The sequence below is a fragment of the Erythrolamprus reginae genome, chromosome Z (assembly GCF_031021105.1).
Source record: "Erythrolamprus reginae isolate rEryReg1 chromosome Z, rEryReg1.hap1, whole genome shotgun sequence".
NCBI classification, from domain to species: Eukaryota; Metazoa; Chordata; class Lepidosauria; order Squamata; family Dipsadidae; genus Erythrolamprus; species Erythrolamprus reginae.
The window spans coordinates 3350457-3372318 of NC_091963.1; the positions used below are offsets into that span (position 1 = coordinate 3350457).

General features: G+C 43.6%; 1 protein-coding gene across 1 annotated transcript in view; it reads left to right on the forward strand.

Moving 5' to 3' along the window:
* The first annotated feature begins 15505 nt into the window (after nucleotides 1-15505).
* WNT3A (Wnt family member 3A) overlaps nucleotides 15506-21862 on the forward strand; it is an 83576-nt gene continuing 77219 nt past the window's right edge. Inside the window, exon 1 of the mRNA XM_070729617.1 lies at nucleotides 15506-15657. The gene's annotated coding sequence lies outside the window, so the exon portion shown is untranslated. The remainder of the gene's footprint in view (nucleotides 15658-21862) is intronic.

The window sequence follows — 21862 nt, forward strand, 5'->3', positions numbered from 1 at the left end:
TATTGAGTCTCTCCCAGAATTATTTTTTTCCTACTCGTTTAATCCATCCTAATACAATTTATTTCCATTCGTACAGCAATCCTTAGCTGACCTCATCTGACCTTAATCAGATTGATACTTGGATGGAGGACCACCAGGGGATGTTCGAGGGCTATTGGATCCAGAACACTTGCCTAGATTCTTATTTAAGTATTTTAAACGTTAATTGTTTCTCTATTTATATTTTTCTCCATTTTGTGAATTGCTCAGAGTCATCTAATCAGTGGGGATGGGCAGTATATGAATTTAATCCATTTTTTAAAAAAGGAAATAAAATAAATGTAGCTTTTGAGAAAAAAAATCTATAAAGAAGGATGGATAAGTTCTCCAGGATTTCACAGTCATGTTACCTGGCTATATAAATTTGATACATAAATAAGCCAATTAATAAAACAGATGCTAAAAGACTCAGGAGGCCTGTTCAGTTTCACAGGTGGTGCTCATCCTAGGGGCACAACTGAGCCCCAAATCTCCGCACCTGAGCAAGATAGTTGTTAAGTGGATTTTGCCCCATTTTACAACCTTTCTTCCCACCATTGTTAATTGAATCACCACAACTGTGAATAGGATAGGGATAGGGATAAGGGTAAGGGTAAGGCTAAGGCTAAGGGTAAGGGTAAGGGTAAGGGTAAGAGTAAGAGTAAGAGTAAGAGTAAGAGTAAGAATAAGAAAATAAGAATAACAAAAGGATAAGGTAAGCATAGAATAGAATAAGGGTACAATGAATGGAATGGAATGAAGTAGAGTAGAACAGAACAGAACACGAATAGAATAGAGTAGAGTAGAACAGAACACGAATAGGGTAGAGTAGAACACGAGTAGAGTAGAGTAGAGTAGAGTAGAGTAGAGTAGAGTAGAGTAGAAGAGAAGAGAAGAGAAGAGAAGAGAAGATAATTTTATTGGCCAAGTGTGATTGGACACACAAGGAAATTGTCTTGGTGCAGATGCTCTCAACGTACATAAAAGAAAAAAATACATTTGTCAAGAATCATGTGGTACAACACTTAATGATTGTCATAGGGGGTCAAATAAGCAATGAAGACACAGTCAATATTAATATTAACCTTAAGGATACAAGCAACAAGTTACAGTCATACAGTCCTAAGTGGGAGGAGATTATTATTATTATTATTATTATTATTATTATTATTATTATTATTATTATTATTTATTGGATTTGCATGCCGCCCCTCTCCGCAGACTCAAGATGGGTGGTGGTTAAGTTAGTCACGCGGTCATTAAGTGAATCCGGCCTCCCCTTTGCCTCTGCTCAACAGCCGGTCGTAAAAGGGGATCACGTGCATGTACAGTGCGACCGTCATAAATACGAGTCAGTTACCAAGTGTATTAAATTTTGATCAAATGACCGTGGGGATGGATGCAACTGTTGTAAGTGTGAAAAATGGTCCTAAGTCACTTTTTTTCAATGCCACTGTAACTTTGAAGTGTCAACGAAAGATTCTCTATATAAGACTGCTTAAAGATATTCAATTTTTTAGCTGGGTGTTTGTCGCCCCCTGGTGCCCCTAAATATAACTGAAAATGGTATTTTCTGTATAATTGTAATTTTTATTTTTTTTAAAAAATGCTTTTCTGTTCAATACTTTCCAGTTCTTAGAAACTGCCTGGACAAGTCTCTGTAGTTTTCTTGACAATGTTTTTCAAAAGTGGTTTGTCATTGCTTGCTTCTTAGGGCTGAGATTGAGCGGCTGGCCCAAGATTACTCAGCTGGCTTGGTGCCTAAGGCAGGATTGGAACCCACAACCTCCCAGTTTCAAAAACAATCCATATAAATAGGCTGGGGTGATGGGGCAGTCCAAGGGGATCTTGCCTTACGACCCCAATTGAGCCCGAAATTTATGTCGCATAGCAAGACAGTTAAATGAGTTCTGCCCCATTTTATAACCTTGCCATATGTCACTTTTTTTCAGTGCTGTAGTAACTTCGAAGAGTCACTAAATGAATGGTTCTTAAGGCCAGGAGGACTCTACTCCTTCTTCCAAGAGGGCAATGGATTCTCCAGAAAGTTCAAGGCATTTTGTGATCTCCTTGTGGTCTCCCATCCAAGCCATCCTCAGATTCAACTCCTATTGGCTGGAGAGTTCAGCTGACATCACAAAAGGAAACCCTGGTCAGGAAATGATAGAAGACGGAGTAGAATTAAATCCAGAAACATATCTATTAGGGATTGTCAGAGGGCAACACACAAAATCAAATTATTATCTTTATTAGACACATATTAATAGCCGCTAGACCAGCCTTCGCAAAAATTCCTCAATAGAGAACATGGTGATCAACAAAAATCACCATGTCCAGAAATGAGTAGGCTTTCCTTAGAATTACAAAGAGGTGAAAGAATTCTTTACTGCGTGGGGAAAATTCTACAATTGGCTCGATAAAAAAATAAATAAAAAACAAGTAACAATAATGGTCAAGGATTTATTTATCGCATAAAGAATATAAGTAAGATTTCTGTTGAGAGGTGATACCAATAATTACATGTACTGAGAATTGGAAACTATAGAAGGAATATGGTTTAACTTGCAAATATATTCAAGGAAATAAGACATCAACATAATCTACCGTTAAAGAAATAAAAGGTGTTTATAAAGATTGAATGTATTGTTTTTTGTTTTGTCCTTTTGTTTTTGTCTTGACAAACTTGTTATTTCTTTATACGGCTTTGTTTAAAGTTCATATTTTGATGTTTTAAATGTTTTTTTTAATGTTGTATACTCAATAAAAAATATTTTTAAAAAAAAAAAATAACATAAAAGTTCCTGAAAACAATGAAACAATCTAAAAACAGCTATCAAACAATTAAAACAATTAAGAACAACCGTGCAGATTGCCAAATGCCGGAATTTTGAATCTGTGGCTGTTGTAAGGATGAGGTCGTAAGTCACTTCTTCCCTGTATGAAGAATTGCCAAAGGAATGGTTTCAAATTGAGGGACTTACCTGTGTTGGCTTCCTTGAGCAACAGGGTTGGAGTAGATGACCTCCAAGGTCTCTTTCCAACTCTTGTGTCTAAAATCCTCAAACCGGGAGGAAAATTGGTCTGAGATTTTCAACCACAAGAGGGCAGTGCAGACTCACACATGCCTTTTTTTTTAAAAAAAAATATTTTTTGCAAATTCATAATTTTTTAAATGGAACAAATTGAGGAATAAATTGCTTTTCTGGACAGGTCGTCCTCGACATAAAGCGGCTCACTCAGTGACTGTTTGAAGTTGCAACAGCACTGGGGAAAAAAGAGGTTTATGACCACTTTTCACACTTAAATTGGTTGCAGCCATCCTGGTGCTGATCAGATCAAAATTTAGGACACTTGATAAGTGAATAATATTTATGACTGTCGCAGTGTCCAGGGGATCCAGGGTTCCAGTGACCAGGGGGTCCAGTGATCCAGTGTCCAGGGGTCATGTGTCCAGCAGTGTCCAGGGGTCAAATTGGAACCCAATTTGGTCATGGTCAGAAGGATTGATGGCTAGAGGCTGCAAACTCCCCCAAATGAATCCTCCCTCCCTCTTTCTTCCATTTCACCTTCTTCGCGCCCTCCCTCCTCTCCTTCCTTTTTTTCTTTCTTTGTTCCATTTCACCTCTCCCTTCTCGTTCCTTCCTTCCTCCCTCTCTTCCTTCTTTCCACCAACTCTACACTCCTTCCTTCCTTCTTCCCTCTTCTTCCTTCTCTGGTCTCCTTTTTCCTCCCTCTCTACTCTTCCTTCCTTCATCTCTCTCTTCCTCCCTCCCGATCTACACTCCTCCCTTCCTTCCTCCTTCTCTACTCTTCTTCCTCCCTCCCTATCTACACTCCTCCCTTCCTTCCTCCTTGTCTACTCTTCTTCCTTCTCTCCTTTTCTACTCTTCTTCCTTCCTCCTTCCCTCCCTAATCTCCTTCCCTCTTGACTCACCTTCCTTCCTTCCCTCCTTCCTACTCTCCTCTCTTCCTTCCTCCCCTCCCTTCTTTTTTCCCTCTTTCTTCTGTTCCTTCCATTTCACATCCCTTCCCCCTTCTTCTTCTTCCTTCCATCCCTCTCTTCCTCCATAATCTCTTTCCTCCCTTTTTTCTCTTTTTTCCCCCTTCCTTCCTTCCATTTCACCTCCCTCTCTCCCCCTTTTCCTTCTTTCCTTCCTTCCTTCTTTCCTTCCTTCCATTTACAGCATTGGTTTCCAGCCTTTTTGGGCCATGCCTCATCCAAGCATCTCTAAAATCCTGACACCCCCCCCCCCCCCCACACACACACACACTCATGACATGTAATTCTTACTATTAAAAAAGTGAATTCTACACATGCAGAGGAATCCTAAAAGACCATTAACTTGGTTTAAACAAGACTCCAGTTGCCCCCATTAAAAATCAAATTGCCCTCCTATGGGGCGTGGGCCCCACTGATTTACAGGTGTATACCAAACATCTGACTGTCAAACAAGATTTCATGTTAACGGAGCCACGTTTTTAAGGGTTCTCGGGTGGGTGACTCGGCCAGTAAGATTCAGCCTCCCTGATTCTCTGAATCCTGAGATGCCCAAAATAGCAACGTCTGAACTCAGAATTGAGGATAAACTGTGACAGAGAGAGTCAACGGAATCCGAAGATGCCCGGAATGGGACAAACCACGAGAACTATGATATGTTATTTTTATCTGTATTTGGCTGTGAGCTGCCAGAGCCCTTTGGGAGTGGGATAGCATATAAATTCAAATAACAAACAAACAGACACACAAACACACAAATGTATTTACAATGTTTGCACACCCTGGTGCTATTTGCATTTTTCCCCAACCAGCTTCCAGCAAGCAAAGTCAAGGAGGGACGCTGGATTCGTTTAATGACAGCAAAATTCAATAAATAGAAACAAAGAAGATTGACGGCATAAAAAGTCCTCATGGTCCATCTCATCTGCCCTTATACTGTTTCCTGTATTTTATCTTAGGGTGGATATATGAATTAGACATATGAATTGAATGACAAAGAACATTCAGAATTCTACGAACTTTGGAACATCTTTTATCAATGGATTGAGAAAAAGAAATATAGTTAGAGGTATAAATATAAGGAGAAATAAGCATTAGGAAATGGTAAATAAATATATAAATAAGGATTTATTGTATAAAAAATATAAGTAAGGTTTAAGCTGAGAGGTGATACCATACATATACTGTACTGAGAATTGAAAATTGTATAAGGAATACAGTTTAACTTGTAAATATATTTAAGGAAATATGACATCAGCATAATCTACCATTAATGATTCAAAGGTTATAAAGATTCAATGCATTGTTTTTTGTTTTCTCTGTTTTTGTCTTTCTTTTTTTCTCTATAATACCAAATGACAAACTTGTTATTTCTTTATATGGTTTTGTTTAAAGTTCGTATTTTGATGTTTTTAATGTTTTTTTTTAATGTTTTATACTCAATAAAAAATATTTTTTTAAAAAAAATAACATTAAAGTTCTTGAAAACATTCTAAAAACAGCTATCAAACAATTAAAACAATTAAGAACAATCGTGCAGGTGGCCAAGTGCTGGAATTTTGAACCCGTGCCAATTGTAAGCGCCAGGACCAATCGTAAGTCACTTTTTTCCTGTATGAAGCATTGCCCAAAAAATGGTTGCAAATTGAGGGACTTACATGTGTTGGCTTCCTTCAGCAATGGGGTTGGAGTAGATGACCTCCAAGGTCCCTTTCCAACTCTTGTGTCTAAAATCCGCAAACTGGGAAGAAAATTTGTCTGATATTTTCAACCACAAGAGGGCAGTGCAGACTCACACATGCATTTTTTTTAAAAAAAAATATTTTTTGCAAATTCATAATTTTTTAAATGGAACAAATTGAGGAATAAATTGCTTTTCTGGACAGGTCGTCCTCGATATACAGCGGCTCACTCAGTGACTGTTTGAAGTTGCAACAGCACTGGGGGAAAAGAGGTTTATGACCTCACACTTAAATTGTTTGCAGCCACCCCCAGGCTGATCAGATCAAAATTTAGGACACTTGATAAGTGAATAATATTTATGACTGTCGCAGTGTCCAGGGGATCCAGGGGTCCAGTGTCCAGGGGCCATGTGTCCAGCAGTGTCCAGGGGTCATGTGTCCAGCAATGTCCAGGGGTCATGCATCCAGCAGTGTCCAGGGGTCATGTGTCCAGCAGTTTCCAGGGGTCATGTGCAGAACTAGACAAGTTGACATATGAATTAAATGACAAAGAAAATTCAGAATTCTACAAAGTTTGGAAGATGTTTTATTGTTGACATGTTGAGAGCCGCCCCAAGTCCATGGAGAGAGGCGGGATACAAATCCAATTAATAAAATTAATAAATAAAATAAATTCACCCACTTTTGCGACCTTCTGACAAGCAAGAATTGCTTAACAGCCGGGTGACTAACTTTAAAACTGCAGTGATTCACTTAACATCTCTGGCAAGAGTGGTCGTAAGGTGAAGACTACCTGATTTGGGAAATTTCGGCGCTTACTAAAGAAAAAAAATGGTTTGGAAAGGGAAATTGGCCACAGTGTGGTGAGAATGGGAAAAATTGTGAATTTATTGGTTGGAACCCAATTTGGTCATGGTCAGAAGGATTGATGGCCAGAGGCTGCAAACTCTTCCAAATGAATCCTCCCTCCCTCTTTCTTCCATTTCACCTTCCTCGCTCACTCACTCCTCTCCTTCCTTCCTTTCCTTCTTCCTTCCATTTCACCTCCCCCTTCTCATTCCTTCCTTCCTCCCTCTATTCCTTCTTTCCACCAACTCTACACTCCTTCCTTCCTTCTTCCCTCTTCTTCCTTCTCTGGTCTCCTTTTTCCTCCCTCTCTACTCTTCCTTCCTTCATCTCTCTCTTCCTCCCTCCCTATCTACACTCCTCCCTTCCTTCCTCCTTCTCTACTCTTCTTCCTTCCTCCCTGCCTCCCTCCCTCCTCTCCTCCCTTTTTTCTTCCTTCCTTCCATTTCACCTCCCCCTTCTCATTCCTTCCTTCCTTCCTTCCTCTATTCCTTCTTTCCACTAACTCTACACTCCTTCCTTCCTTCTTCCCTCTTCTTCCTTCTCTGGTCTCCTTTTTCCTCCCTTCGTTCCTCCTTCTCTACTCTTCTTTCCTGCCTCCTTCCCTCCCTAATCTCCTTCCTTCTCGACTCCCCTTTCTTCCTTCCTTCCTACTCTCCTCTTTTGCTTCCTCCCCTCCCTTCTTTCTTCCCTCTTTCTTCTGTTGCTTCCTTCCATTTCACCTCCCTTCCCCCTTCTTCTTCCTTCCATCCCTCTCTCCCTCCATACTCTCTCTCCTCCCTTTTTTCTCTTTTTCTTCCCTCTTCCTCCCTTCCATTTCACCTCCCTCTCTCTCCCTTTTCCTTCCTTCCTTCCTTCCTTCCTTCTTTCCATTTACAGCAGTGGTTCCCAACCTTTTTTTGGCCATGCCCCACCCAAGCATCTCTAAAGTCCTGACACACACACCCCACTCATGACATATAATTCTTACTATTAAAAAGTGAATACTACACATGCAGAGGAATCCTAAAAGCCCATTAACTTGGTTTAAACAAGACTCCAGTTGCCCCCATTAAAAATCAAATTGCCCTCCTATGGGGCGTGGGCCCCACTGATATACAGGTGTATACCAAACATCTGACTGTCAAACAAGATTTCATGTTAACGGAGCCACGTTTTTAAGGCTTCCTGTGGGAGACTCGGCCAGTGAGATTCAGCCTCCCTGATTCTCTGAATCCTGAGATGCCCAAAATGGCAACGTCTGAACTCAGAATTGAGGATAAACTGTGACAGAAAGAGTCAACGGAATCCGGAGATGCCCAGAATAGGACAAACCACGAGAACTGTGATATTCTAGAGCAGTGGTTCTCAACCTAGGGGTTGGGACCCCTTTGGGGGTCAAATGACCATTTCACAGGGGTCACCTAAGACCCTGGGAAAAGACAAATTTCCCATGGCGTTAGGAACTAAAGCTTCTATTCTGGCGCCTTGGCACATATTTTTACAATCCAACCAATCAAGCGTTTACATTGGGGTGTCCCTCTGACCTTCCTGCCTATCAGCTTAAAGCTCTGTTGGGAGAATTGGCACTAGACTTATGGTTGGGGGTCAACACAACAAGAGGAACTATATTAAGGGGTCGCGGCATTAGAAAGGTTGAGAACCACTGTTCTAGAGCATTCAAATTACGAAGGTTGCAAATTCACCTTCTCTAGAAGACTGAGGGATAGGAGGGACAAGAATTGAGGATTTGAGCAACACCCCTCCCTCCTAGCCCTGATGATTTTCCTTCCTTCCTTCCTTCCTTCCTTCCTTCTTTCCTTCCTTCCTTCCTTCTTTCCTTCCTTCCTTCCTTCCTTCTTTCCTTCCTTCCTTCTTTCCTTCCTTCCTTCCTTCTTTCCTTCCTTCCTTCCTTCTTTCCTTCTTTCCTTCCTTCTTTCCTTCCTTCCTTCCTTCCTTCCTTCTCCTTTTCACAAATCCCATTCCCTCCTAGCATTGATGATCTTCCATAGTTGGGTCATGAAACACCTTTAAAAAAGCCAAGCTCAGAGAGTACAGCCCTCTTTCTTTCTTTCTTTCTTTCTTTCTTTCTTTCTTTCTTCCTTTCTTTCTTCCTTCCTTTCTTTCTTTCTTTCCTTCTTTCCTTCCTTCTTTCTTTCTTCCTTCCTTCCTTCTCTCCTTCTCCTTCTCCTCCCTGCAATCCCCACTCCCTCCTAGACCTGATGAGGTCCCCTAGTTGGGTCATGAAACATCTGCAGAGAAATAACAAAGCTCAGAGAGCATCCAAGGACCCCATAATACCCTGAGCAAAAGTTTGGGTTCTTTTGCTGCACATTGTTGATAGAGGGATGAAGAAGAAGAATAAAAGAAGAGGAAAGGAGGAAAATGAAGGGAAGATGAAGAGGAGGAAAAGGAAGAAGAAAAAGAAGAAAAAGAAGAAGAGAAAGAGGAGGAGGAGGAAGAAGAAGAAGAGGAAGAGGAAGAGGAAGAAGAGGAAGAGCTATTAATCTGTCCTTGGGTCTAATTTTTGGGCTGTAAATGTCATAAGTGGAATGTTATCATGGAATAAGTGGAGTGGAATAACAGAATTGTGGAAGGGACTTTGGAAACCATATGGCATTTCAAACAAATGATTGTCCTATCTCTTGCTTAAAACTTTCAGCGTGGGAGAATTCACAACTTCTAAAGGGACCTCATTCCACCTGTCTGGAAATTCCTTCTTAGCTCAAGGTTGTTTCTTTCCTTGATTACTTTCCATCTGTTGTTTTATTTTCTACCCTCAGGTGCTTTGGAAAACAGCCTGACTCCCTCCTCTCTGTGGCAGCCCCTGAGATACTGGAAGGCCGCTATTGTGTCTCCCCTGGTCCTTCTTTTCATCAAAGTAGCCATGCCCAGTTCCTGCAACTGTTCTTCACATGTTTTAGCCTCCAGTCCCCTGATCATCTTTGTCTCTCTTCTTCTCTGCACTCTTTCCAGAATCAACTGGCCATGGGGATGCTGCTTTGGTCACAAGTGTGAAAGACCATTCTTTTTTTCGGTTCGGCCATTAACTTTTCTTGCTTCTCCAATTTAAGTCCAGTTCTGGCTTCTTTCAAAAGGAAATGGACCTATAATTTTGCACAACTCGGTTTTATACTGTATGCAAAAGTTTCATTGAAATTGAAAGTGATCCAGTGGGGAAGATTCTGAAAATTGGTCCCCTTGACAAAGAATGACCCAAGATCCTTTTTGCGTCCTGGCGGCCAAAACTGAGCTGGCAGTATTCCAAGTGCGGCCCTACCAAGGCCTTGTAAAGTGGTATTAACACTTCACGTGATTCTGTTAATGCAGCCTAGACCTGTGTTGGCTTTTTTGGTAGCTGCAGCCCAGTGCTTATATGACACTAAATCTTGAAGTCATGAGTTCTAATCCTGCCTTAGACCCAAAACCTCGGGCCAATCTCTCCCTTTAAGCTCCAAAATGGCAAATCACTTCTGAAAATCTTGCCCAGAGATCTGCAGCGACTTTTGCAAGACACTCTCCCACCCACCCAAAAAAAAACCTCAATCCCAAATTGCCTAGGTATTTCAGGTTAACTTTGAACCTGGAAAGCCAGCCTGGAATATATATGAGAAAGAGGCTGACTTTCTAGGCTTGAAAAAACAGATTTTGACTCTGCTGCAGATTCTTATATCTTCTTTAAATTGGAAGTCGAAGGGAAGGGCTGCGATTCTCTTGCTCTTTCTCTTTTTTCCTGACATTCACTCTCTTTTTCCTCTGTCTTTCTCAAACTTTCTCTCACTCCTTTCTCTCTGGTCTCATTCACTCCTTTCTCCATGTTTCTCATTCTCTGTCTCTCCTCCCTTCTCTCTTCTGTCTCATTCTCTCTATTCCTGTCACTCCCTCACCCCCTCTCCCATTCCTTCTTTCTCTCATTCTCTCTCAGGAAGGAATGGAGGGAGGGAGATAGGAAGGAAGATAAGAAGGAAAGAAGGAAGGAAGGAAGATAGGTAGGAAGGAAGATAGGTAGGAAGGGAGGGAGGGAGGGAGGGAAGAAATGGAGGGAGGAAGATAAGAAGGAAGATAAGAAGGGAGGGAGGGAAGGAATGGAGGGAGGAAGATAAGAAGGAAGATAAGAAGGGAGGGAGGGAGGGAAGAAGGGAAGGAATGGAGGGAGGAAGATAAGAAGGGAGGGAGGGAGGAAGGAAGGAAGGGAGGAAGGGAGGAAGGAAGGGAGGAAGGAAGGAAGGAAGGAAGGAAGGAAGGAAGGAAGGAAGGAAGGAAGGAAGGAAGGAAGGAAGGAAGGTAGGGGCAGCCAAAGTGAAATATTGAATCCGGATCAAATCCGGTGCAAAAAAAAAATTAAACCTCCCAATAAGGCTGATTTAGGCACAGTGAGAATGAAAGCTCCCACAACTGCATTTTTTCCCAGACATCGGGGGTTTGTGAGGGACACGGAAGTCTGGGCAGGAACTAGAAGGGAAGCAAGTCATGGAAGGAAGGAGCGATGGGGGTGGAAAATGAGGGGAGCAAAACGGAAGTCCTCTCTTACAAACGCGATGATCGGCGCTCCTACAAATACACGTGCGCACTTATACACACACGCGCGCGTTCAGAAAAGAGACCTAGGGGAAATTCCTGGCGTTGCGGGGAAATGAACGAAACAGCCGTGGGGATATAAATACCTACACCACCACCCGCACGTCTGTGCGGACCTTCAACGTGTTTTCACACATGCAGAGATTTAGATACACGCGTCGGTTAGTGCCTAGGTGCGTAAAAAAGCGCGCGAGTGTCTAAAAGCACTCAGGCAGAAACACGCGTGTTTCTAGATGCCTATACATTCCTGGCTTTGAAATTACGGCACTGCACACGGTTACACTTTCACACGTGTTTCCTCAATGAAGGGTCGAGATTTTGTCTGAATAGGGAAAATATACGGGCTACATTTTTCCTTCCCCTTTCTTGAAGAGGGGAGGGGCATAGGTAGCGCTGGATTGGGCATCAACACGTGTATCGATCTCTGCATACACACACATACGCGTGTGAAAGCAAACGAGCGTTTGTGCGTGTGCATATCTACAGCTCTACCCTCTCCCCTCCATTTTTTCCTCCAAACACAAGTGGTTTTAATCTGATCTTTTTCCTCCCCACGGTGAGTCTGCATGCGTGTATTTTTTTCTGGACCACCGGCCACGAGGTCGTACGAAGAGTTTTCTCCCGAGAAAGTCGGTAAACAAGATCCTCCAAAAACCTCACCGGCCTAAGTGAAGGATCGCGGCGTATGGAGGTGGTTTTTTTTTTGTGTTAGTTTGTTTTTACAAATACACGCGAGGCCGCATTCAGACGGCTTTTATGCCCACCACCACCACCCGACCAGATGGTCGGACACGGGAGAAAACTGGGGGGAGAGAGGGGATGCTCCCGGTTCTCTCAACTTCGAAGCGTCAGATTCGCAAAGGGTCCGACGGGATTGACTCCGAATTCGTGCAGGGAAACGGGATGACAATCTCTGCCCCCCCCCCCACAACCGCTTTCTAATAAAACTGCATTGCTTGACACCTGCGTAAGGGTCTACACACACACACTTCATCCGCAAAGGACACCCCACTAATTCGCCCCGGCTGAAATCGAATCAAATTGGGCGTTTGGCAAAGAAAACTGGCTCAATCCGGATCGCAGAGATTTAACCGGCGCAGCAAAATCGCTCCATAGCCACGCCAGAATAAGGCAAAGCGAAGCTCGGCTGGCTTCACCCCACAATCGCCTCTCCCAAGAGGATTAAACCCCTCTTGCCCGAAAACCGCATTCACACGACCCGTTCAACCTGCCCTCCACTATTGATTTCCACCAAAGCGCTCTTTCCCCCCGCCCTTTCTTTCGTCTGTTTTGAGCAAAAGAACCCTGGTGAAGGGTGGGCGCCCACAAGCCGCGCCCGTCCCCTGAGTTGGTTCAGTGTCTCGTGGGAACGCGACAAGCGTGTCCCACGCGGAGAGGGTGGAGGAATGCCTGACACCGATTGACAACTTCCGGGACGCTCTTTTTATTTTCTGGAACTGTAAATAAACTCTCCAGTAAGGCTGCAAGATTAAAAAACAAACAAACAAATAAATCCCTAAATTTCGATTTTTGCCAACCGCTTTCGACGGATCTACGGAGCTGAGAAAACGGGGGGAAGGGGGAGGGCTGGGAGGGGCTGAGGTCTTGAAAAAAAATCGGCCTGCCTTAAAATCACCCCCATTTTATAAAGGAGGGGGGACAATACGTGGAGGCCACTCCCCGAGTTGGGTCTCACCGGCTCCATCACTGAGTTACCCACCTTTTCTCCAAAATGTAATTCTATTTTTTTTCACCACCTTCTATCTCTTTCTTTCCTTCTCTCTTTTATTCCTTTCCTTCTCTCTCTCTCTCTTTTTCGCACCCTGCTCAGCCCACAATCGCACACACACCCACAGACACACAAACGGGATTGTGGGCCAACATGTCTTTAACTGGGTATTAAAAGAAGCAGTACCTTCTTGGAAGTAGCTCAGTCGCTCTTCTGGCGTTTGAGAAAGAGGTAGCCTCGCAGCTCCCCTCCTCGACCTGCTGGTTGATTTCTCTGAAAACTTATTTTTCCTGTTAATTTTTTAAAAAAACTAGGCTGAGACCAGTAACATTCCTTCCTCTCCGAAATTAATTCGGGGTGATTTATTTCGGCTCTTTTTTTTTTGCTGAAAGTTGGAGAGAGAGAGACGCAAATGCAGCTACCTGTTGAGGCTTTTAAAAAAAATTCCAAGCGGTGGTGTAGTTTGCTCCGTTGAAGGGGAGAAAATATTTTTGCGTTCTTCTCATTTTTATTACACGACTTTTCTTCGACTTGCACCTTTTTTTTTTTTTTTCAAAAACGAACTTTTTCCCAGGCGACCAAAATGTTCTTTTTAGGATATTTGCTGTTTATTGGAGGAATGACCATGGCTCTGTCGAGTTATCCCATCTGGTGGTAAGTTGCTTGTCACTGGCGAAGGTGCGCTTCTCCTTTTTCTTATTTCTAACCCGTTTTTGGAACTTGGGTGTCTCTGGGCACCTAAGGGAATTGCGGTTCCTACGACGATTTTAATACCTGGGCAATTTTGCGTCTTACATTTCTTTTCCCCCCAATTCGGTGTTTGGCTGGATGAACTCGTTTTGTTTTTTAAAAAAACCACACACTATAAAAAGAGAGGGGAAACGTTGAAAAGGTGGGAAAAGGGGATGAGCGGCAGAAAAGAATGGTTTATTTTGGGGATTGGTTTTTTTCCCTAAGGTTTCCAGTTTTGATGCTCTCCTGGGCGAGTTAAATCCAAGATACAAGCCAACGCGTGTTGCTTGCTCCTGCTGCTGCGGTTTCCTTTTTAGAAAATAATGTGATTTTTACTTAATTATGGTGAAAAAAAGGGAAAAAACCCAGCAGGAAACAAAATGATTTTTTAAAAAGACAGAAGCAAACCAAAGGGGCAGAGTAACGCGGCTTTCGGAAGGAAGCGTAAAATTGTCAGAAACAAAATGTTTTTCTTAAAAACAGCTTTGTTTTTTTTATTTTCTGCGTCGTTTCCCCCCCCCCCTCTGTTTAGAAGATTAGCTTTGTAAAGGGAGGGGGTCTTCGCTTATCTTCATGGCCCCCACCTGGAAAAACCCGAAATCCCGGTGAAAAAATGCAGGATTTTCTCGAAACTGGTTCTAGTTACTGTCTTCTCTTTTTTATTTTTTGGCTGGGGGGGGGGTTAAATGGTTGAGAACCGAGAGTCGCCCGGGCATGTTTTTCTGCCTTCTACCTGCAAATAGATTGGTGGGGGGAGGAAGCCAAAAAAAAAAAAAAAAAAACCCGCAGCTTCGGCTGAAGCTTTTGCGCGACTCGTTGGCCAACGCGGCACGAAGCGGGCTTCGCCTTCCCTGCTTGGCCAGAAGCGATTCCGCCTCTTCCAAGCTTCGTCCCTCCGAACCGGGAATGTCCCCTAGCTCTCGGGGTTTGGAAGGCGGGGAGGGGAAGGGGAAGGGGTCACTTCCACCTTGCTCCGGCCGCCTTGGCCCGATCCTCAACTCTCTCTCTCTTTTAATAGCTTAGAGGTGAGGCTCCGATCGCTTTTTCCGATCCGGTTCGACCCAACCGGCCGTGCAGCTTCTAAACCACCTCGGGAAGCAACCCAAGATTTGCCCGCACGTCACCCCATCCTCCCGGCGAGACATCGGGGCCCTTGCTAGCGTTAGAAGCAGCCGCTGCCTAGCTGGAGAATCTCAATTGATGTAAGCGGGGCGCAATTTGGCCATTGCCGGAAGCGGGTTTGCTGCGGTCCAGAAATCGGGGATCTCGACCGATTTGGAGGGGATGCAGCCGCCTCTTTTACCCTCCGGGAAGGGGGTATCTAAGGCCGGGGTGGGGGTGGGAGGAAGAGGGCAGGAGGCAGAGCTCCCCTTTGCACGCATCCATCCAGTCTTCGCACGCCTCTGAACCCCGCTTTAAGGCGACTCGTTCGCCCGGTTCTTTTCGCCGAAGGTTTCCGCCTCGCTGCCTTAGCGAGGTTGAGCCCCGCGAGGGGCGGGGCGGAGTGGGGGGGGGGGTACTGGCAGGCTGTCGGGGGCGGGCAAGTTGCAGCAAATCGGTCGGTCGGCGGTAATTACAGACTTTAAGAGAGAGTGAAGATGAGAAAAACGAGGCGAGCTCTCCGCAGCTTGGCTGGGGGAACGCGCCTCCCTACCCCAGGGCTTTCTTTCCAATCTCCCACCCCCCCTTACTTCCACAAGCTGGGCTTTCCTAAGGGTCCCGCTTCCCAAGGTCAGGGACTGTGAAAATCCGCAAACACGTGTGTTGTCTCCCCGCCGCACGCATACATCCAGGTGCCGCTTTTAAGAACCTTTACAGACGCAACGAAGCTAGAGAACCAGAGGCAAATAGCGTAAAGCTTGTCTGGGCTGGACCACTTCGGTTTGCGGGTGTGTAGGGAGGGAGGGAGGGAGGAGGAAGAAAAGGAGGCGGGAAGAACGCGACAGAGGGGGGGGGAAGAGAAAGGTGCCTTTTTGCACGTGGGCGAACCGACTCTCGAAGTCTAGAAGAAAGTGAAATGTCCAGATTTCTTCTCCCTCCACAGTCCAGCTGCGTGTGAACGGTCCAGTCCGAGCACTGTTCGTCTACTTGATAAGGTCTTTAAAAAAAAAATCACCCATTTCCTTTTATTTTAAAAAAATGCTTCTAGATACGCCTTAGGTGGCGTTATGTCCATTTTTCTTTCTTTCATATTACACCGCTTTAAGAGGTGTGGATTTCAACTCCCAGAATCCCCCAGGCCAAATTCCCCGAGTTGAAAGTCGGCACCAGTGAAAGTAGCCAAGTTCTTTTATTGTTATTTTTAATGCATTATATTAAAGACTGCCTTGCTTTCCCTGAGCGTGTCTCTATTTGGACCTATTTACATTTCACATCTACCCATCGTGGGTTTTTTATTTTAAGGACTGGGATTTTTAAATTTTATTTTATTTAAGAAAATAAACACGGCCGCCTAATTAGCTGTGGGTGACTCCGGACGGCTTACAAATATATATATTATTTGTGTGTTTGTTTGTGTGTGTATACACATTCATATGTGTCTGTTTGTTTGTGTGTGTGTGGTTGTGTGTACACACACACGCGCACACACATATAAAATGTTCGTAACCCACCCGCAGTCACATATATATAATCTCTTATTGAAGAGAAATGTGTTTATCTCTCTCTCTCTCTCTCTCTCTATCTATCTATCTATCTATCTATCTACACACACACCATCTATTTATTTATTTATTTATTTATTTATTTATTTATTTTATTATTTATTCTTTGTCCAATATACAATACATATGAAAGGGAATAGACATTAAGTGATATATAAAAGATAAGAAGTGAAGAGGAAGAGAAGTAGGTGGGAAGGAAATAATATATATGATAAAATGGAAAGGAAAGACAATTGGACAGGGGACGAAAGGCACATCAGTGCACTTATGTACGCCCCTTACTGGCCTCTTAGGAACCTGGAGAGGTCAATCGAGGAGAGTCTGAGGGAGAAATGTTGGGGGTTGGGGGTTGACACTATTGAGTCAGGTAATGAGTTCCACGCTTCGACGACTCGATTGTTAAAGTCATATTTTTTACAGTCAAGTTTGGAGCGATTAACATTGAGTTTGAAGCTGTGGCATGCTCTTGTGTTGTTGCGGTTGAAGCTGAAGTAGTCGTTGGCCGGAAGGACATTACAGCGAATGATTTTGTGGGCAATACTTAAATCTTGTTTTAGGCGCCGCAGTTCTAAGCTTTCAAGATCCAGGATAGTTAGTCTGTTTTCGTAGGGTATTCTGTTTCGGGTGGAGGAGTGGAGGGCTCTTCTGGTGAAGTATCTTTGGACGTTTTCGAGAGTGTTGATGTCTGAGATGTGGTGAGGGTTCCAGACAGATGAGCTATATTCGAGGATGGGCTATATGGCATCCATACGTGTGCATACCATATGTGTGTCTGTGTATGGTATGCACACATTTCGCCGCAATAAAAGCTCTATAAAAGGCACTCACACGTTACGTTGCTTGCAATAAACGCGCGTCGGGTGCCAAACGTGCCCGAAAGGGCGAAGCGCCTTCCTTCTGGTTTCTCTGACGACGCCCCACATATGATACACGTGTTTTCAAACACCTTTAAGTGTCAAGACATAAGAATGATAATTCGAATATCAGTTATCGAGACCCTGGTGAACATTGTTTTGGTGAAGGATAGGCGTATGCAATTGAAACATAAGTGGTTAGGGCCATGGGAAAAAAATACATTAAAAATTACGCTTAAAGGCGGTTTAAAAGTGTTTATTTTCCCCCTTCGCAGGGATCCAGATTGTAACACCCTTTGTTAAATTTTTACGCTTTTAAAAAGCTGCTTTCGGTGGGGAAAGGTCCCCACCAGGCCTCGTTTAAACCGAATCATTGGAGACTCGATTCGGTTTAAACGCACCCTGCTGGACCTAACGCGGAACTTTCAAACCGCCTAAGGAGCGCGAGGCGATTAAAAACCCGGCGTTTATTGCCCTGCTTTATAAATCTGCGAAGATTCTGCACGGGAAAAGGTTCGGTTTTGGTTTAGAATTGGAAAACGGTAGAAATTCGGTTCCTTTCCAGCTTCAGGGACGGAAAATGAGTTTTTTTTATGGGGGAGAAACAGGGCTTACCAACTGCTTAAGGATCCGAGTGCAAATACTCGCTGATTGGGACCTGTTGCTGAGAGGGGTGTGTTTGTGTGTTTGTGTGTGTTATCCCCTCCAAATTTTGTTAGAATGAACAAATTTTACTCATAGATGAACAAAACGCAGCACAGTTTTTAATCCAGTGGTTAAGGCTAGAAAGTGGGGGAGTGCTGAGTTCTAGTTTTGCCTAAGACCTGAAAGCATGCTTTGATGACTTTGGGGCAATGATCAGGAGGTAATGAGTCCCGGTCCCCGCTTTGGGGGGAAGGGGAGGGAAACGTTTCGTGTCTGAGCCCCCACCACCCACCCCCGCAGAACACAGAACCAAACACGAAGGCTTTTTGGTTCGGATTTAGAGGCGGTCGCTTTCCACCCGTCTCTCTGCCATCTCCTGGTTGGTTTAAACCAATGGGTTACTTCATCCCTTACCACCCTCTTGCACTGCTGCCCCCCCCCCCCCACCATTTCCATCCATTTAAAGAGAGACGAGAGGCATCCGGATTCACTTCCCTTTAGCTTTAGCTCCCCGTTAGTTTCCTAATCTCTCCCTCTTTCATTATCTCTCTTCTCTCTGTGTCTCTTATTCTCCTCTCCTCTCTCCCTCAATCTAGGTTATTCTCTCTCTTTGTCTCATTCTTTTTCTCTTATTCTCTCTCGTCCTCTCTTTCCTCCAATCGTTTTCTCTTTCATTCCCTCTCTCTCTGCTCTTCTTTCTCATTCTGTCTCTGCTTCTTTCTCATTCACCTTCTCTTTTTCTTTCATTGTCTCTCTCTCACTCATTCTCTTTTATTCTCATTCCCCCCCATCCTCTTTCTTATTGTGTCTCATTCTCTGATTCTGTCTTATTCTCCCTTTCTCTCTCTCATTCCCTTTTATTGTCTGTCTCCTTTCTTTCTCTCATTCTCTCTCATTTTCCTTTCCTCTCATCCCCTCATTGTCTGATTCTTCCTGGCCCCCTTCTCCCTCTCTCTCTGTCATTGTGTCTCTTAATTTCCCTCTCTCTCAATCTCATTTTCTCTCTCCCTCCCTCCCTCCCTCCCAATGTGGAAACCAAGCTTTGGACCTCCAGCTAAATGCTTGGTGGTCTTTAGGAATGTCCCACTTTAGAAAGGGGTTGCCCCAGAGACTATGGGTTTAAACCTGTTCTGTCTGGGTTCCCCCAGACCTCAACACCAACTGGAAAAAACAGCCAGACACTCTGGTAAAAGCCAAAAGTATTTTATAACTGGAAAAAATAAGCACAGAGGAAAACCTGTTCTTCCCAACAGACAGGATATAATACGGTACAGCAGGGTCCTGATGTCCAGACAATACAGCAAGCTTCTTGCTGGCACACCCCCCCAAGGTTTCAATAGTCAAAGGCACAAACCAGGATTCCAAGACGCCAAAGTTCACAGTCAGGTCCCACGACTCTCAAAGATAAAACTCCACAAGCCAGGAAGGGTGGGTCTGCCTTTTAGCCTTTCCCAAGAGCACCACACCCAAACCCAGCTGTTGCCACTTTAATGCTGAAAGTATTTAGCCAATTGATTCCGTCTCTGAGTAGCTCTTCGTTGTCGCAGATCAATTATGGCTTGTGCACTTTCCTCTAAGGAATCCAGGCTGCTTGCTGGGGAGAGCTCCCCCTGGTGGGACTCTGGCTGTCCTCCCTCTTCTTCAGCCTGGGATTCCTCCTCCTCGTCTGTCTGCACCTCCTGTTCCTCAGCCTCTCCCTCTGAGCTGGAAACCGACAGAAGGTCAGCCGTTCCCGGAGGGGCCTCAGACGGAACCACAACAAAACCCATCCCAATCTCTTCATCTCTGGGGGAGGCTACATTTTCCCCAGCCCCATCAACCCCAGGGAAGGAGAATAAAGGATGGAAATGTAGCAGGAAAGCATCATTTTAAATTTCACAGGCTGCATTTGGTGATTGGAGGGAAAGTGTGTGTTTTGTCCATCTATGTGCAAAAATAATTTATATTTTCCCTCTGTTTTTCTTTCACTTCCTGTATTTTGTGTGTGTATATGTGTTGATATAGAGGCATCCTCAGTGTGAATATTAGTAGTTCTCAACTTGCAACAGTGATTAAAGTGCAGCTCTGCAGGCTCCTTTGGCTAACTGCTACCTGTAGTTTGGCAGTTCGAATCTCACCACCGGCTCAAGGTTGACCCAGTCTTCTGTCCCTCTGAGGTGGGTCAAATGAGGACCCAGATTGTTGGGGGCAAGAGGCTGATTCCATGACTTCTTAGAGAGGGCTGCAAAAGCACCGTGAAGCGGTATATAAGTCTAAATGCTAATAACCGTTCAAAGTTACAACGGCTGATGATGATGACCGTTTTTCACACATTTTTGACCATTGCAGCAACTGACTCATATTTATGACCGTTGCAGTGTCCCAGGGTCACATGATCCCCTTTTGCGACCTTTTGACCACCAAAGTCAAGGGGGCTGGATTCGCTTAATGACCATTTGATTAACAACTGCATTAATTCGCTTAACAACTGGGGCCAAGAAAGGTTGTAGAATGGGGCAAAACCCAGCAGACGTCTCACTTAGCAACAGAAACATTGGGTTCAGTTGTGGTCATAGGTTGAGGACTACCTATACAGTATATTTTTTCTCACTAGGGCTATTCCATCTTTTTGTACCTCCTCTTGAGAGGGAGGGGTCAAAGATTTGGGGGAAATCTGTTACAAACGGAAGCTCTTTTGCAGTGTTGGGTTTGCATCAATGAAGCTTCAATTGGTAGGTCAGTCTGTGCAGGATGTGTAAGAAACCTTCCATGATAGATCCCAATAGAAAGCTTTTGAATCTACATGATCTTCCTAGATCTCTTGTTCTCCTGAAATTGTGCATGAGAAGAACTAGTAGTAGAACTAAGAAGGATCATAGAGTTGGAAGGGACCTTGGAGGTCTTCTAGTCCATGGAGTTTCCAACCTTGTTGGCAACTTTAAGACTTGTGGACTTCAACTCCCAGAATTCCTATGCTGGCTGGGGAATTCTGGGAGTTGAAGTCCACAAGTCTTAAAGTAGCCAAGGTTCGAGAACTTTGTCTTAGATGACCCTTCTGGCCTCTTCCAACTCTATCATTCATGTCTGGCTGAGGAATTCTGGGATTTGAAGTCCACAAATCTTAAAGTTGCCAAGGTTGGAGATCCATGTTCTAGTCCAACCCCTTGTTTGAGCAAGAGAACTTATAACATCCCAGACAAATGGTTGTTCAGTATGAATCGGTACATGAGCCTAAGTGCTGTTGCTTTTTTAGACAAATGGCTGTCCCGAGCTTAAAAACTCATAGATAGATAGATAGATAGATAGATAGATAGATAGATAGATAGATAGATAGATAGATAGATAGATAGATAGATAGATAGATAAGGTAGGTAGGTAGATAGATAGATAAGGTAGGTAGGTAGGTAGGTAGATAGATGAGATAGATAAATAGATAGATAGATAGATAGATAGATAGATAGATAGATAGATAGATAGATAGATAAGGTAGGTAGGTAGATAGATAGATAAGGTAGGTAGGTAGGTAGGTAGGTAGATAGATGAGATAGATAGATAGATAGATAGATAGATAGATAGATAGATAGATAGATAGATAGATAGATAGATATGTTACTTTTAGTTATATTACAGGATATAAGCAAGGTAGATTGTATGTTAACAAGTATAGATGATAGATAGATAGATAGATAGATAGATAGATAGATAGATAGATAGATAGATAGATAGATAGATATGTTACTTTTAGTTATATTACAGGATATAAGCAGGGTAAATTGTTTGTATGTTAACAAGTATAGATGATAGATAGATAGATAGATAGATAGATAGATAGATAGATAGATAGATAGATAGATAGATAGATAGATACATACATACATACATACATACATATATACATAGCTAGATAGAGAGACAGAGAGACTGACTGAGTGACTGACTGACTTCTGGAGGCAAGTTGTTCCACCGATTAATTATTTATCCCTGTCTGGGAATTGCTCCTTAGTTCTGAGTTGCTTCTATCCTTGATTAGTTCCCACCCATTGCTTCTTTTCCAGTTGACCCTACTAGGAATTGATCCCCACCAGACTTACAATTTGATCCACTTTCTTTAGAGACACTGGGTTTATCCTGCAAAGCCATTCAACAGATCCTTTAGGGAA